Raw genomic sequence first — 16,700 nt, forward strand, 5'->3', positions numbered from 1 at the left:
TGTCAGGTCTGCTCAACGTTTCAGTTTTTTAATCTCATCACAAAACACACTAAGAGAGAGGTAATGATTCTGTAACATTAAATACTGTCAACACGGCAGTAAAAACAATAAAGCTGATTGGGGAAAGATGTGGAAGTAAATCTCATGTCCTTTTCAGAGAAAATATATTGGCATTTGTCTTAATTGATATACAAAATCTATGTAAACCTTCCATCAGGATGGCTGGATGGGGATTTCCCAAATATCAGTCCAGTGTTTTATCACAAACTATTTCAGACAAAAAACAACTTGTAAGGAATAAAGCAGCATGTGACCAGTAATGATAGAAAGAAATTGGGAAGGCTGTATGCTTGTCTGAACTACACCATATGTCACAGAGAAGGAAAAAATTCCCAGATTTTAGAGAAAGAAACACTGGGAAGCAGTGAAGAGATTTTTCTGGCTCCAAGGAGAAGTGAGTGCTTTAATTTTAATGACACATTGAGATACTGTGGTACGCAGACATTTACGTAAAATGAGAATCAACGTTTTCAGATAACGAAGAGAAAACAAAATGAGTATGAGATTTAAGGAAGTAAGCATGGAAATATAGCAGGAATGAGAATTTCCAGAGAGGTACACAATGTACCACAATGACGACGTACAGTGTCTGCACTAGAAATGACATAGCACTGTGAAAGGAGTTGCATTTGAGAATAGGATGTCACAACAGCACAAGTCTACAAGGAGCATATGAGAAGGCAAAGAGCTAAAAAGTGAAAAAGGGAACAAAAACTATGTGGGACAGACCACAAGTTAACCCAATATTCATTAGGTTTCTGAAAAATACGAGATAGGATAAAAATTACTTGCTAACTACATTCTGATGAAACATGCAGCAGCTTCGTGTGGTGTGGAAAGCAGAGAACAAAGAAAGAACAGCTTACTCAAGCTCTGTGTTAAGATAAGTAAAGTAAGAACAGGTAACTGCATGGCCAAAACAATGTAAAATATTTATGCAGATTAATTGTATACAGAATTGATGAAAAAGTCATTTTCCAAAAAAGATAACCCCCCTTGATCAGAACAAGCACTTTCCCTCACACATTTGTTAAGTCACAACAAAATTTTTTAACTAAACTACAGAATTCTGCCTCAACCATCCTACTCTTTGTATTTAATGCTATGACAACCACTAACACACTCAGAATTGGATTAAACTGCCAGTAGAAACTTGTTGAAATCCCAATTTGGCAGAGCTTGACTTTCATTTATTGCCTTAAGTTGTAAAAACAAGATGCCAAACACATTGAGCTATGCTGCTAAATAACTTGAATTTTAAAAAGATTATTTTTCCTGCCTTTTGAGTAATCCTTGAGAGATGGGCTCCTTATGTATGATACTTTTAGGTGGCAGGTGGACAGAATCTAAATTATTTACTAATGGCACTCTGATTAAGCCTGCAGCACCAGTGTGTGGAGTGGAAAGCACAGAACACAGAAAGAACCAATTTCCCACTCTTTAGGTTAAGATGAGGAAAGTAAGAATGGGCAATTGCACAGCTTATTATGCACACACATTAATACAGCAACTTCTTGTAAGTTTATGGTGAGGTGGAGAAACCAGGAGTGTTGTGTGTCACATACAAAGATGGCTACTCTTCTGTACATTGACATCAGCATCTTTCTTGTTTCTTGTAAATGAAAGCACATAGGTCGGGCAAGTGGTTTCAACTCTTCCACATGTATGAATCTCTCAGTAGAAAAGGAAGCAATGAGGGACTTTTCAGGAATACTGACTCTTTGGCGCGTGAGCGGCTTTATGCAAGAGAACAGGTCGGTGGCAGGGTCTAGCTGAGGTTTATCAGAACTCTATGGTTGGAGACAGTACAAAAAGACTCAGGTATCATGCTAGGGAGGTAGACATAAAGAAATGAGCTTCTGAGTTGGTACCTTAGTCTGATTTTATCACTTCTTCCCAAATTTACATGAAGATATCGAAGAGTGCAGACACTGGGGTCATAATTTTCAATGAGCGCAGAAAATAGATGAGGCTTACTAGATATTAAAATTACTATAACAAATAGCCCGCCTAGCCTATCACATTGACTCAAATCATGAAAAGGAGCCGGTTTCTTACTGCTGAAATTGAGCTCTCAGGATCTGTTACATATCACACTGCAAGTGTGGATCAGACCTGGTTACAAGTATGCCACGATAGACTAACTAACCATAGTCCAGACATATGTACAGGCAAGAATGCAAGTCATCGTTCATTTACAAGCTTAATTCAATGGATTCTTTCACTCCCATAATTTTCTACTTTTGGCTGACAAGACACCTGAGGTTTGTCTGCTGGCAGTAACACTAACTATTGAATTCTGCTCACTCGCCCACTTGTTAACTGGTGGCCTTTTTATACTATGTTGGGGCTGTTTGCTTATAGATGGTACATGATCGTGTCACATTTTTACCCTCAACTGACAATCAGCCAGCCTGAAATCAGCGGTTTCTTAATGCTTGCAACCTCATTTTGGTCTGGCGAAAGCATCAAGCGCTGTACGTCTCCACCTAGGTTTCCAGGCTCTACATGTTAAAATTCTTACCAAGATGACTTATTTTGTTGGCAGTCCCTTCATTATTTGGTCATTAGAATGATCACAAATCTATTTTAGGTGTTTTGTTCACCACTGTACCAAAAAAAAGGTGGTTTTGGACCAGATTAATTTTCTTGGCTACAGTTACAAAATTAGCTTAGTTATATGTATGTCCTGTTATTTTTCTTTGATTAATGCCGTGTTGTGTAGACTCAATGCTGCTGCTATTTTTCCAAAAAAAATTACTCCGCTCTGGTGCTGTACAAGAGCTTCTACTTATGCACAACTTGTCTTCACTGTCCAAATGTAGTCTGTCTCTCACATGCAATGGTTTTAGCTGTTCATAGTGAAGAACACATTTGTTTAAGGATTTTGACAAACAGCATTGAGAAGATAACTGTAATGCATTTCAGTAAAATCAATGAATCAAACTCAAGCTAACTACTGACCCACTTCACTATATTCCTCATATATGTAACACAAATTACCCTTTATGCTTATCCTTAACTCTTCATTGTCTATGTGCACTAATACATTTTAAGAGTCTCATCAATTTCCCTGGCTACCAAAAACTTGCCCAGCACCTTTGCACTAAACAACTGTCTAATTTGATGTAAGAAGCTCTCTCCACTAAACGTGTCCCATTACTAGATGCTTTGCCAATCTCTAAACAATGCTTTTGCTCTTGATTATAGAAGTATTCTACAAGCACTGTGTGTGATGCTATTGTTAAGAATGTTTCTCGACTGATGATCTCGGTGGATTAGCTATCTATTAACTGAACGGAAACTACCGCACTCCCACTATCAGCTTGTAATTTAAAAGTTAACTCAGGCTGAGTCCTGTATCCCTGAACAAGGCAAAAACAAATCAGGTGCAGCAAGAGTCCTAGCTGTTTTCTTTTTCTTTTATTTCTGTCACATACCACTTTTGCACAACGCTCACCTCCAGGATTGACGTTTATGCCATCCTCACAATCCAGGAGGTTAAGCCAAGATCCTCATTCCTTGTGTCAAACAACTTACAATTGTGGCACTCAATGATGGCCACTGGAGCACCACAAAGCTTACAGTACTAAGTGACTGACCAGAGCCCAGCTTAGGAAGGCTTTTGAGTCATTAGCCTTCTGTCTAGTTTAATGCAACTCACCACGAATGTCTCTTGTACCTACCTCTTCATCTCAGAGTAACACTTGGAGCCTTCATCCTTATCTGGTGCCCCAAATGTACACCTGATCAACACTGTCCAAGTTTAATGAAAAACCTACTATTTGGGATGATGATAGCTATGAGCAAGGTGATTAATATCCCTTATCATCATACAAAATGTGTGTTGTGTGGTGGGGAATGAGTGGTTGGAGGTAATTAGTTACAAGCAGCAATCCCTGAAGCCCTCGGCCTCACTAGTAAACGAACATTGTGCCCCATTGTTACAAGTAAATAGAAATTAACAGTTTATAAATTAATCTGCTCCGCATAATCTCTATATATAGAAGGCAATGTCTTGACTGACTCTCACTCTGACTCATCACTACCCAGCCTAAACTGCTAAGGATAGAAACCTGTTACACTACAGACATCATTTGACAAGGGATTGTTCGAAATTCTGCTATGAAGGGGATAAAATGGGGGATGAAAGACTTTTTGAAAATACGTTGCTATTAAGGCAATTCTGAAGAAAGAAGTATGAAAATTTGTATTTCATTTCCCTGCTAAATATAAAGAATGTGTTAGGGAATGAAAGTTCCTATGGAAGTATCGCCACTAGAATGCAAAAGGCATGATTAACAAAAACATTTGACTGCCGCTACCAGAATCACTTTTTGGTCAGAAGTGCACTCGGGAAATATGATGTTTCTATGGCCTTAATTAGCAAGGGAAGTTTAGAAGGTATTGCAATTTGTGAACAAAATAAAAAAGTTGATTACAGAAAAGGAGAACAAGCCTGTGCAGACCATACAGATTATGCAAGCAAAGCAGCAGGTGCTAAGCTACTTATAATGTGTAGTATAACTGATTCATGAAATAAACAACTAACTCATTAAGTAGATCTTTACATTTACCTTTTATAGGCAACATATGTGGACTTGAACCAAAGTTTTTTCACTGGTTTGCATACAGGGTATTACATGATGAGGGAAACACACTTAAATGACTGTACCATTAATTAAAGTCTTGTTTTATGTTCATCCCCATCCCTCTTTGCTGCCACTTCTGACCAGTTGCACGGTGGAGTAGAGTTTAATGGAATTAATAAAGAACCATGATATGCACGACTGAAGCACAAAATGAAAATCTGCACCATGGCTGGGATTCAAAACCAGGTCTCGTGCTCACTGGGCAGATGCACTAACCACTACGCCACCCTGGCAGAGTGACTTTGCACAACTGCACTGACTACCCAAGCACACACCCCCCCTCCCCTCCAATCCACATTCCCATTCACACTTAATCCCGTAACCCCATCTAGTACTCCCCTAAACTCTTAACACCACTGCAGAGGCTCTGCAAATGTATTGGAATAGTAGCTCAACACAGAATAAAAGCAGAGATCCCACTCGAAATCCAGGCATCGGTACCAGCATGGCATTGTGGTTATTGCATCTGCCTAATCAGCAGGAGACCAGGTTCAAATCCTGGGCTTAGTATAAATTTTCATTCATCGCCTCAATCTCCATATCTAAATCACACACATTTGAGACTTCAAAATGTTTCTAGAGTCATACAGTGTCATTTGTTTGATAAAGAAATGGTTTATATCCAGCAGTGGTTTGTCTGCATCTTCTCCACATGTCATACTTGTCTCCCAAGCCATCTACAAATCCTACGACATCCATGGAAGAGTTGAGCACATTCTGACAAGCACGAACTGTTTTGTGTTTGACTTTTGTTCCTGTGCAGCCACTCCTATCCACTCGACTTTGGCACCCAATGTGGGGCATCTCACTCCTACACCAATTATGTTGTCAGAAGTGGGATGTTTTGGAGACCAATGAATCAACAATGATGAAGAATGTATGCATCATTCTGATGGCAGATGACTGCAAGTGATGATTCAACTAGGACAGAAACATATGAGAGTAGCAGCACAAACTTTTCACTTGTGTCATCAGTTCATTCTGGTATCTTTGTACCCTCGAAGTCTTGTTCAATATGTCAGGTGTAGATACAGTTGCAGCATTTGGCTCGAGGGCCAAACCACTGATAATAGTAACTTGTACGCAGTGTAACTTGCATTCATGCCCTTGTACCAAGTTACACAATGTGATCTGTTAGGTTTGGCATCAAAAAGATCACTATGCAAAGCCAGAGCTAGGAGTGCACCTGACTTAAGATGTGGGATTTTGTGGGTGCCAAGAGGACATAAGAATAGGTCAAAATAGTTTTTCTTATACATAAAAATTTTTGTGGAGTAGAATGAGAACTGTAAATATAACGACTCAAGGTGAGGAGTGCTAAACATCATGGCCATTAGCACCCAGACAAAAAGTCAGCACGCCATTCTCAAGAGTGGGGATGAAGGCTGTACCCACATGTGGAGCAGTTTGTAATGCATTTAAGTCTGCGTCCCTTCCCCACCAATTTAGGCATCCCTTCCCCCCCCCCCCCCCCAACTTAGGGAAGAGGCCTGACAATTTACAACATTTCACCACGCTTGTGACACTGAAATCAGTATCGGTAGGATGGTGGGTAGATGTCTATCGAGACTGAGGGCTGCCCAAGTATCAGTATACAGACTCTTTGCCAAAAATATATGCTGAATTGAAAGTGGCACACCACAAACTTCACTGAGTGTTGGATGCTCCTGCTGGAGAAGAAAGCCACGTGTTTAAAGAGCTATGTCTGATGTGCAGCCTTGTGTAAGCAGAACCTCCTTCCAGCAGTGAGGCTGACATGAAGTCCGCCATGCCTGTATGGTTGTGGAAGGAAGTCGACCATGCACTTTCAAATGAACCATCCTGGCATTTGCCTGAAGTGATTTATGGAAATCATGGGAAACCTGTATCAGGATGGCCGGACGCGGGATTGAACCGTCATCCTTCCGAATGTGAGTCCAGTGTGCTGGACACTATGCTATCTCCCTTGGTTGGAAACTGGAATCGGCTCCATCTGTGGGCAGAGACACTGCTCCAGGACCTGATGAGATCCATTATGCTTTGTCATCTATGCTCTGAAGTGAAATGACAGCTCCTCTCATTTCAATCAGATCTAGTTTGATGGACAGTACCCCGCCACTTGGAATGGGGCATTCCGGAAACCAGGCAAGGACTGTAGCACCCCTAACAGTTACCAGTGTGTAACACTTACCAGTTGTTTGGGTAAGACACTTTAAACCATGATTAACTGCCACCTCAGCTGGCTGCTTGAATCCCGATGTCATCTGAGCAGCTCCCCGTGCAGTTTCAGGTGCTATGTTCCACCCTTGACAACTTAATTCTACTGGTGACGATGATACAGGAGCCCTTCGTATGCCAAAACCATTTGATTTGTGTGTTTTTTGACCTCCAAAAAGCATACAACGCTATTTGGAGGAACAACGTCCTTCGCCAACTTCATGAATGTCAGTCCATGGACATGTGCCACTTTTTATCCAATCCTTTCTCAAGGACCAGCGTCTTCAATACCACATTGGCAATGCCTTGTGTGACTGCTATGTTCAAGAGAACGGGGCCCCCCAGGCAGTGTACTGTGTCGCATTGTCTGCCACTGCTATCAATGGCATTTCCTCCGCAGTCAGGAGCCCTGTCAAATGCTGTTTGTGGATGACTCCGCAATCTTCTACTCAGCCTCCAATGTTACAGTGGCAGCGAGGCAGCTACAGCTGACCATTAGGAGAGTGGAAACCTGGGCCAGGACAACTGGTTTTCGGATCTCTTCAGAGTAGGTTACATGTGTCAATTTTAAATGTGCTCATTGAAATTTTAACCAACTATTGTTCACAACAGGCGACAATATTTTACATTTTCAAGAGACTGTGCCTTTTTGGTTTATTATTTGACTCGAAATTAACTTGACTGCCAAATCTGAAAGGCCTACGAACAAAGAGCTTCCAGTCATTGAATATTTTTAAATGCCTTACTGGAAAAGCATGGAGAGCTGATAGGTTTCACCTCCTGGAGTTTTATAAAGCATCTGTTCAATCATGTTTAGATTATGGCAGTGTGGTCTATGGATTAGAACATATTTCCTACCTCTAGATGTTCGACACTGTCCACCATGAGGACATCAGGTATCGACAGGAGCCTTTCAGACCAGCTCAGTTCAGAGTATGTGTGCAGAGGCTGGTGAACCACCACTCTGGATTTGATGCAGTGTCCTTGTGGATCAACAGGCACTGAAAATCTCAATGTCACCTCAGCAATTGGCATTTAGTGCAGTGGTCCAACCCAACGTTGAACAGCAGGAATCGGCTCCATGCTACCAAGCCATTTGGGATATGTGCTATTGAGTCTTTAAAGGATCTGGATCTATCAGACCTCCAAATACACAGATAGGGATGGAATGTGGTGCTGCCTTGGTGTCTTCAGAGGCCCAAAGTGATCTTAAGCTTGACACAGTACAAGAAAACTTTTACTCCATATTACGTTCTCACAACTTTTTTTCATCCATTTTTAAGCATATACTACAGTAATTCTTCAAGCTTTCCTGTCGAGGAGTTGTCATGTTGATTAATTGCATTTCTGCTGGTATTTGCATTCTTCCTGCACGATATTTCAACTGCGTGACTCGCTGTCTTCTTCAGGTGCTGTCTGATACTGATTCCAGTGTGGAATGAGTCTGGTATTTATGTGTATGTTGCGCTAGGCATTCCCTCTGCGATCCATGCCACGTCTGGCGCTCTGTCCGTGGTGTGTGCCGACCAAGAGCAACGGCTGTAGCATTTTCTTCTAGCAGTGGCTGTTCGGAAAGCTGTATAAGTAGTTTGTGGTTATTTTCCATTGTCAATATAGCTGAATTATGTTCTGAATGATTTACAAGCTCTGCTTGACATTTTATCTTCCGACTGTCGTAATTTGAGTCCTCCTGTGAATTAGGATGTTCTGTTACCATGCTGTGTCGTGTTAGGCATGGTTGGTCTTGTCTTTCTCCCTTGGAGGCAGTGATTTACCAGGAAGGTCAGGGGGAACGTTAGCCAGTTTCTGTCTCTCCTATTCCTCCCACTGGAAGTCCTCATCTGAGTGGGAGAGAGCTTGCCAATCCGAAGGTTTAACTGCTACTTTCTTTGACTGTGAACTACTTTTTGAAGGTGGTTTTTTCTTATCTATGGGAGAAAATGGGTGCCTGGGTTGAGGGTAGGACTTAGTATACTTCTGACGGTGGGCAGTGTTATGTGGCTTAGGTGGTATACCCAGCACCAACAGCTTCCGAATGATTTCTGGTTCAAGTATAGCGTTTACACGCCTTCCCCCCATAGGTACACTGACAAATGCATGTGATCGTACTTGAATCTGTGGTGTGAGTTTGTGTGGAGGCATCACACATGAAGACTTGCTTCTTAAGGGCCTATGCAAAAGAAATAGGAAAAATCAGAGGTTGTAGAGCTTTGAAAGCTTTTTTTAGCTTCACCACTGGATACGCGTCTCTTGACTTGCAACTCCTGAATTTTCCTTTCTTTCTTGTAGACCTCACACTTTCTGCTCCTCACTGGGTGATCGCCGGGGCAGTTTATACATTTCGGAGGAAGTAAACAAAAATTGCCTGATTTGTGAGCCGAACCTCCACAGTTTCCACATGTAGCCAACCCATAGTGCTATGACCAAATCTCTGACAACTGAAGCGCGGAAGTTGGTTAGGAACAAATGGGCGAACCTTAACACGGATATAGCCTGCAAGGGTGTGTTCAGGTAATTCTGGAGTACTAAATGTTAGAATAAATGTTGCAGATTTTTCCAATGTGCCACTGACTCTCATATAGTACTGCACTTCTGTGACACCCATATTTTTCCATTCTTCAGGTAACTCCATGGGGTCCATCTTCATTATATTGGAGCAGGTAACCACCCCTTTTGGGTAGTCACCTAAGGCCATACATCCCAGAAGCTTAAATATTTGGTTTGAGTTGGCAATTACAATTAGAAGTGTTCCATTACGAAGTCGTTTGACACTTTGTAGGAACCCAACAATACCCTCCAATGTCTCGTGAGCACAGAAAGGGGAGACCTTCTGAAAGGTTCCCCTGTTCTGCTTACAATAATAGTGTTATGGCACACTAATGCCTCGTTACTATGATTCTGAGATTTATTCTTGGAAGGAGTGACCAAATGAGCTCTCTTTGATGAATGGATGTAGATACTATCTGATGCTACACCCGTCTCGTTAGCAGTAGTAGTTTGATGGGACTGTTCCATAGGGTTCCCACGAGACTCTAGGGAAATAACCGCTGACTCAGGCAGAGCCCTGTATGCCTGAGCAGTCCAGGTGGTGACGCCAAGGCTCCTGTTCTCCAAGATGGACAACATTCCACTGCTGTGCCACATGGGGGTCACTGAAGCAAGCTCGGAGCTTACAGTAACAGAGGACTGGTAGCACTTACCAGTCCCCAGCTCAGGAATCCAGGATCGCCAAGCCCATACCCAGCAACCAAATGCTGAGCCCCTGGGGGATCTATAGATAGATGAAGTTCAAGTAACAAGTTAGAGTAGCTTTTAGGTTAGAATTAAATTAAGTGAACGTGGAACTTGCTTTCCTAATAATAAGATAGAGGTAACAAGTGGTAGTTCAGCACATTCTGTCCAGGGGAAAACAAATCTTGGTATTGATCATGCGAACCGATTGGCTGCATTCAGCTGGCCTCGAGTTTGCACCATGTAGCACTTTCCAGTGGCAGACATCGAAACCTTACAGTAGTCACCTGTGTACTGTTCACGTGTTTTGGTTATTGTGCATTTCTTATGTTGGAAAATGGAAAAAAAAGTTGCAATATGTGCACTGCAATATAGGCAGTAATAAACCTGAGAAATACAGTTCACTCTTTAACCTATATGGCCCTACTACAGAACACACTTCCAGATCACTCTTCCTGACTTGTAATCTTTAATTTCTCAAACATTGATATTCAAATTTCTCAAACATTGATATTCCAGGAAATTGTGGAAAGAGCAATGCTGCCAGAGAGTTGTTCTTTCCACATATGAAATTTTAGCATTCTCAAGTGTGTAATATATACAAAATTTCATCAAAATTGAAACTGATAAAATTAAAACAATATTTACTGCAAGAATCTGATGCAGAATGTCTCCCATACACACAATGTAAAATCTCATTTCAGGGACTTTTATAAGCTTACAAATTGTGTCTAAAAAACATACTGTCATGTATGTTACCATGGTTCTACCCACAGAAAGCGTGTTTTGACAATTTTCTTTACTTTTTTAACTCACTGTCTTTAGCAGTGGCAATTTTCGTTTGCTGTTTATTTATAGGCAAAATGCTAATAGCAATCAGACAGCACAGGCTGTTTTTTCCCCTTTTTCTAACCTTATACCATTGACAAAAGAAATGGTAACACCAATAACCCTGAGTTCCTGCAACACAGTGTAACTTACAGGCAATTCCTTAATGGTAAACATCTTTAACAAGAAAAATTTCAATGCCTCTAGTACTGGGACTATCAACTGCAGTAGCCCAATTTTCAAAATAGAGCAAACACTTATAAAAAGTAAATCGAAAATGGTAACGTGTAGATCTTGCCCTAATACTAGACTTATTAAGCTAGCTAGCTTATATCACAAAATCTGTCAGCTGTTTTTGATTCTCCATTCCGGCCCAGTGCATTAATGAATACTTCTGTAACTCCAGGATTGTGAATACAATTGCAATAGTCGTTCTGCTATTGTCAAGTACAATCTGCTGAAAGGTATGTTACATGGAAACAACAGCTATCCATAAACTGCTGTAGTTGGATACGAACTTTGAGAGATGTATGTAAAGCTTCACTACTCGAAGATCAAATTCAGATCCAGATTAATGAAGGAAACCAGTATCCACACTATTTATGCAGACATCTACGATAAACATGGTATTCAGACAAATCCGTCCGCCTAGTTCTCTACACTCAGAAACATACAGAATTAGTCAGTTAAGAAAAGAAATGGAACATTTTTTAATGAAAAACTACTCATATTTTGGGAAGAATACAAACTTAACTACATTTTTAGTTGTGGGGTATATTTTCAAGGAGTTTTTGGTAAAGTAAACTGCAGGTCCTATAAACTGCACAAACAACTTAGGCACTTCCACACAAGACAATCTTGAATTTCACATGGAACTGATCAAATAGTTCTTTGTGCTAGAGGTGAATGCAGGTTTTCACTGTCTGCACCCAGGAAACGCAAGACCTGTTGACCAGAGGCCAGCAGATCAGCACACTCGATCGACACAAAGATTTGTTGTTCCTAGACACAAGTTTCAGCATTGAGCAAGTAGAGCACGCTCTGAGAATCACAGTAGAACCAGATGGTTCAGATTTTCTCTTTTTACATTACACTTGACTGATCCAAAGCAGTAAGATGCTGAGACATGGATGTGTGATATCGTTAGTCACCATGATATCAATTAAACTGCTCTAGGTCTGCTGGGAAGCATTGCATGTAACAGCAGAACATCTGCCAATGATGTCTGTATTAATTCGGTGTTTCGGGAGAATGTGACAGGAAAGTTTGAAAAGATGTCTTATGGGCAAGAGGGTAGCCTAGGAAATAGTATGTCGGGACAGACAGGGAAAAAATGTATTATGGGCAGAGGAGAGGAGCTGGAAAGCAACGCGCAGAGGAGAGTAGGTGGAAAGCAACTGTGACCCAGCAGGTTGGTCCATTGTATTGGGCAGCTCATGAAATGGGGGCCACAGAACTAGTTGCATTTGCTCGGAACGAGAGGTATCTGTTAGTTGAGATACCGAGCTTCATTACAAAGAAATACAAAGAATGTAATGATAAACTATGTGCACACTGAGAAGATGAAGTTAGTTAACTGAGTTCAGCATAAAGCTCTTCCCAGTAAATATAATGAATGCAACAATGGAAATGCTGCCACTAACCTCTTTAGTCTCTAAATATAAGGGGCATTCAAACAAAACCCGGTCACTAGTGTAAGGTAATGGGAACTATTTTATTCACTCAAAAATTTGATTACACACAATACACATACTCAAAAATAGTCACCAAAACTGTTGGCACATTTATCCCATTGCGACACTAGCCAGTCAATTCCATCCTTGAAGCAGCTAGTAGGCTGCTGTCAGATCCAGGCCTGGCCCAGTTACACACTTTGCCACCGCATTCACTTCCGCAAACATTTCTGGCGTGATGACGTGGTGAGCCTGTTCAGGACAAGTATCGTCTTCCAGTGACTCGCGCCCCTCAAGGAATCATTTGCACCATTCCATAACATTTTAACAACTCAGACTGTACTCACTGCACACAGCCTTCACCCGTCGATACATTTCACAGCCTCCAACTACCTCCACCGCCAAAAATCTACTCCCTCCTTGTTCCTGCTTACTCGCCTGCATGTTCGGAAGTAGACGATAGCTTGTGTGACCACCTTCTCTTTGCCGTGAAACCACACTGGCACTATGCAACATCAAACTGTGCACATGCGTCAGTCTCTCTACCAATAGATGACATCACTTTACCCGCAGTTAGGTGGTGCCACCTTGCGTGTAAGGCAAAGGTATATGCACTGACCAGGTTTCATTTGAATTAACCTCATGGTTTTGATTACCGATTAAATCTTAATGATACGATACTCATGTAGTATTTGTACAGATAAATATAACCACATTATGAGTCATTCCATGTCAAATCAACACAGCTGCCAACCTGACTATCTCTGATTTTATCAAATATGGTGTATTTATAACACGACAAGGGAATGAAAAATGCAAATAACATAATTGCACCACACATCAAACAATGGAAAATCCACGATGGACTGTGACAATATTGTAAAAACGAAAGTTGCCACTCACCATATAGTGGAGATGCTGAGTCGCAGATAGGCACAACAAAAAGACTATCACAAATAATAACTTTCGGCGAGTAAAGCCTTCGTCAGAATTAGACGACAGAAACACACACACACACACACACACACACACACACACACACACACACACACACACACACAAACACAAACCCAACTCACATGACTGCAGTCTCAGTTGCCGGAGACTGCAATCATGTGAGTTGGGTTTGCGAGAGTGGGTATGTATGTGTATTTGCCATCTAATTCTTGCGAAGGCCTTATTGGCCAGAAGCTAGTATTTGTGAAAGTCTTTTCGTCTTTTCAATGCAAAACATGATGATATTGTTCCAGCCAAACCACATTTGCGGAAGGTTCAGCACACAGCTTCAGGTTGTAAGGAAGCTAATTGTAACTCCTCTGGTATCTTTATTAATATTCAACACACATCCAACCCACCAATGATCTCCGTACATACATGCAACGAACTCTGCGATATCACCAAGGTATGAGCCTTCTTGGGTCTGTGTTACATATTCGTTTCTGATGTCTGGTGAATTGGAGAAAACCTTCATTTGAATTTTGTTACGGCCAGGGGGAATAAAATATTGTAATTTGTGGATATCTGCAATGGTATCATTATCTGAGAGTTGCAGAAGCACTGCGGACTGGCAGGGGCAGCAAGTCTCTTGATAATATACCAGTGATACCCTAACACAGCTCTTTGCCATAGGGTATGGCACAGAAATGCCACTCTGCACAGACATTGGAATCATTCTGCTGAGAAGATATGTTTGAAAAATTATTGCAGTTTTTTGCTGGACTGCAGCACCATCTGAGACGTAATAAATGTACTTGGGTGTTCTATGGAAATGGAAAATCATTAAGTTAACCAAATGACGTTGGAAAAGATGAACACACACAGTGACGTGTTTAAGGTATTCTGATACGATAAAAAATAACATGTGATCAATTACATCGGTTTTGGAATGTCTAAAATAAACATTAATGGATGGATGGTGGCCTGCACATTTTCCACTGAAGCCCTTTGAATTCATCCTGCATGATAAATGCATAATTCCTTATAAAATCACATATATCGATGTATTCATTGTCAGCAAGTCTCTCTTTCAGATGCTGCAGAAATTCAGACTATTGGCTGGCTATGATGGAGTGTAGCAGGAGCCTTTTTTAATCTGTCAATGAGGCTTACCAATAAGTCTCCCACAGAAGACAGGCGTATCTGCAGAGTTGTTATACTCGTAGATGTCCACAGTTTGTATGTTACTTCATCAATTCCATTTTCATCAAACAACTCTCCTATGTATTCCATGAAAGAATATGCACCTCGGCAGCTATCACATGCTGACATAAAATTTTAGCTGTGAGGGATTACAAATTATCTGAGCCAGACAATGTTTCTATGTGTTGATAGTCTGCATCACATGTCAACACTTTCAATTGGCAACCTTCTAACATGAGCTTCACATTTTAGTGGATAATGCAAACACACAAACTATGGATACTGGTTGCATTAGCCAGAACATAATTTTTGGGTTGTAACTGGCAAAATTTGGATAATCCTATTTTCAGTCATGGATGTACATCTTTGAATGCTTGATACAGCTCTTTCGTGTTTTCCAACACCAGACATTTTATTTATGTACACTGGGATTGTTTTATTTAACAGAAATAAAATCCTTCTTCTCAGGCAAACAGTGGCTTATATCTTCTCTGTTGTAAAATTCTATAATACATTTCACAGTGTTTTCACTTAGGACATGTATATGTTTTGGATAGGGAGTTGTTAAGATATCACATTCTTTGTCTAATAGTTTTGCTTTTCTCACTAAGTAGATTGAGGCCCTAAATTTATTTGCAGTCCTTCAGATGGTCCAACTTTTCAGAAGAAGTGTAAATAGCTGGATTTTCTCGCTGCTTGTGATGCTAGTAATTAACTTCTTTTTCAACTGCATTATAATTTCAGATTCCACATTTGCCTCAGTCTCTGTCTGGGAGAAACCCATACAGGGTCATGCAATAATTATAGAGACAATTGGTCTGGGGAGAAAACTGTTAGTAAGGTCGGATTGGTACCTTTCATTTGGTATCGCTGTGATGAGCCCTTCTCAGCTGATGTATCAACTTTACCTCAAAAACACATTTCAAGATGGTGAATCCCCTTGAAACATCCACATTAGTTGAACAACATTCTGTTATTTGTTTTTTACTTGCTGAAGATAAGAAACCAGTGAATATATACTACAGAATGTCTAAGTTTATGGTAAAGGTTGTATGAATCATGCAAATCTTTACAAGTGAGTAGAGCAGTTCAAAATGGTCACGACTCAGTGACTGACGAACACCATTCTGGCTGACCAGTTGCAGTTTCGACTCCCTCACTTGAAAGTCAAATTGATGATATTATTCATGCCGACCGCTATGTGAGTGTGGAAATGATAGTTGGTAAGGTTCAAGTTAGTAATGGTACAGTTCATAACATTATCTGTAACAAGCAGAAGTACCGCTTAACATGCTCAAGATGGGTCCCAAAGGAGTTGAAGCGGCTACACAAGGAAACAAGGTTGAGTTTGTGCACAGGGCTAAAGTAAAGTTATGAAAGATAAGGTGAGCACTTCCTCAACAAAATTATAACTTGTGACGAAACTTGGGTTCAATATTATGAGCCAGAATCAAAACGACAAAGCATGGAGTGGAAGCACACCAACTCACCTGTCAAGAAAAAATTCAAAACTGTTCAGCAGGAAAAGTCATGCTGACGGTGTTTTGGGATGCTGAAGGTCCAGTTTTTTGTGATTATCTCAAAGAGCAGTGTACAATGCACAGCCAATACTACTTGGATTTGCTTTTAAACAAGGTGAAGCCAGCCATGAGAAACAGATGTCATGGATGTCAGAGGAGAGGAAGACAACCCACGACCTCCTACTGCTCAACTAATGTGTGAAACCATCGACAAAATGGACTGGGTAGTACTGCCTCATTCCTCTTACAGTCCTGATTTAGCACCTAGTTAATCCATTTGTTTGGTGCCCTGAAGGAGGCACCACATAGGAAGAGGTTCCTGGACAACGAGGACACGAAAAAGGTTGTGGGAAATTGGTTCAGACATCAAGATAAAGAGTTCTTTGCAGCTGGAATAAAAA

The 16,700-nt window shown here is 40.9% G+C and overlaps 1 protein-coding gene across 3 annotated transcripts in view; it reads right to left on the minus strand.

The window, feature by feature from the left end:
- Positions 1-16,700, minus strand: part of LOC126343865 (ran GTPase-activating protein 1) — a 103,120-nt gene that overhangs the window by 34,831 nt on the left and 51,589 nt on the right. The window lies entirely within an intron of this gene.

The sequence above is a fragment of the Schistocerca gregaria genome, chromosome 1 (assembly GCF_023897955.1).
Source record: "Schistocerca gregaria isolate iqSchGreg1 chromosome 1, iqSchGreg1.2, whole genome shotgun sequence".
NCBI classification, from domain to species: Eukaryota; Metazoa; Arthropoda; class Insecta; order Orthoptera; family Acrididae; genus Schistocerca; species Schistocerca gregaria.